We start from the raw sequence: 2538 nt of genomic DNA, 5'->3' as shown, positions 1-2538 counted from the left end.
CACTTTGTCTCACCCGCGCGTGCGTGCGCTACATAGTAACGATTCCAGTCATCTTGCACCTCTCTGCCCCTCTCACATAGGAGCAGCACCCGCGGACGCACTCATTGATACGGGTGCGATGACCTCACTCATCAGCGAAACGTTTTGGTTGAAGCTCAAGGCCCGCTATGCACATTGCTTTAGTGCGAACCACACACAAGTTTTGAAGTCGGCCTCGGGAGACCACTTATTTGTCCTGGGTCGCGCCACCCTACCCGTTCGTATTACCGGCCCTACCGTTACACACTCATTTTTCATAGTACGAGGCGTTTTGCGTGACGTCATCTTAGGCTTTGATTTCATGCGAGCGCACAATGTTCAGCTCGACTGTGGCCGAGCCACGCTTACCATAGCTAACGTCGCTGTTCGTCTTAAGCTAAGCAATGCTGCTGATGAGGCTACTTCGATTTATACCGTCTTGTTGCTTCACCCCTGCACGCTACAGCCCAATGCAGTCAAACGTTGCTATGGTCGTTTCGATCACAACGCCCCTCCCCCTCACGCGTCTGTCCTACTTACTGGTGCGAATGCGCTTCGACCAGCCCACCCCAACATTTACACGGTCAATACCGTTATTATGCCTACCGACTCCCCCTATGTCCACGTGCCTCTTTTCAATGACACGCCGGCGCCCATCACTCTGCCACGTGGCTCTGCATTGGCCATAGCATGCAAGGTTACCCCCCAGCCGCCGACGTCTCGTCCCACGCACGTGTCCAGCACAAGCTGCACGCCGCTAATGCTGCGACCCCAGCCATCTCGTATACCCACCGCTCGCTCACAACCCCACGTCAACCACGTTGCAGCGCACAACCACCGCAAGTTACCCGTCGATCTCACCCACCTAACTGGCCAGCATCGGAAATCCATCCAGGATCTCATCGAAGCAAACGATGATTTGTTCGCGCTCAATGATGCCGAGCTTGGCCGTACGCACCTTGTTAAAATGCACATTGACACGGCAACTCAGCCACCCATACAACAGAAACCTTATCGAACGCCATTCAATTACCGCCACGCAATGGATACTCACATCAAGTGACTATTAGACGCCGGTATTATCACGCCCTCGCAAAGCCAGTGGGGAAGCCCTGCCTTTATCGTTCCGAAACGAGATGACCCTCTCGGCAGAATGGTCATTGACTACCGTCGCTTGAACGCCATAACCAAGAAGGATGTCTACCCCCTCCCTCGTATCGATGACATTCTAGCTTCCCCTTCAAATCGAGCTTTTATTCCACCTTAGATCTTAAGTCCGGGTATTTCCAGATACCCATGGCCCCCGGGGATGTCGATAAGACTTGCATAGTTACACATGATCAGTCATATTCAAATCTTGTCCTCCCGTTCGGACTCGCCAACGCACCTAGCGTTTTCCAAAGACTTTTAAACATGGTTCTCGCTGGCCTACAGAACAAGTGTGCTATCCCCTACATCGACGACATTATCATCCACTCGCCGAATCTCCAGCAGCACCTTGCTGACATACAACAGGTCTTCCATCGCTTACGTCAAGCAGGTCTCAAACTCAACCCTACCAAATGTGTTTTCTTGAAGCAGTCTGTCAAGTATTTGGGACATGTCATCTCGCCGCACGGTGTCACACTGGACGCAGCCAAAGTTGCGGCAATCCAACAGCTCAAACCGCCGGCAAACGTTCGTCAGGTCAGATCGTTTCTAGGCATGGCTAACTACTATCGGGCCCACATCCAATCATTTGCAAAAATCGCCATGCCCTTGACCACCCTAACCAAGAAGAATGTCCACTTCAAATGGACTGACGACGCTGAGACCGCCTTTCAACAGTTACGAGCCAAGCTCGTCTCAGCACCCATCCTCGCATATCCCGACATCGACAAACCATACAAGCTCTATACCGATGCTAGTGACTTCGCAGTTGGAGCCATCTTAGCTCAGGACAATGATGACGGTCACGAGGTCGTCATACAATACATTTCGCATCAGCTCACCCCCTCGCAAGCACATTGGGGAGTCACACAACGCGAGGCATTCGCCATAATCTATGCACTGGACACCTTGCGCCACTATCTTGCTGGCGCGTCTCTTACCATCTACACAGACCATAAGCCACTCAAGTATTTCCTTACGTCGCCCACATTGAAGAATCCACGTTTGCTACGGTGGGCTACGATTCTGAGCAATTATCAGCCGAAGATACGATAACTCAAAGGCGCCAGAAACGTTCACGCCGATCAACTGTCCAGAATCCCTGTTGGACATGACCACCTCAGCTCTGCTGACACACCCGACCCGCCCAATCACAGCCTGACACAGAGCGAGGTGCGGGCCGACCCCCAGCAGCACACACTTCCTTCGTCGCCACAACACACCACCGACAACCACCCCCCGCCGACGACCGCGACATCAGATGCGCGCCCACACCAACACTCAGCGCAACCACGGCGAAATGGGGGGGGGAGGGAGGAACAAAAGGCACCCCGCGCCACGCTAACGCCACCCCGCCACTCGTGACACACC

The sequence above is a fragment of the Priapulus caudatus genome, unplaced genomic scaffold, assembly GCF_000485595.1.
Source record: "Priapulus caudatus unplaced genomic scaffold, Priapulus_caudatus-5.0.1 Scaffold2728, whole genome shotgun sequence".
Taxonomy (NCBI): domain Eukaryota; kingdom Metazoa; phylum Priapulida; class Priapulimorpha; order Priapulimorphida; family Priapulidae; genus Priapulus; species Priapulus caudatus.
Note: the sequence above shows the minus strand (reverse complement) of the source record.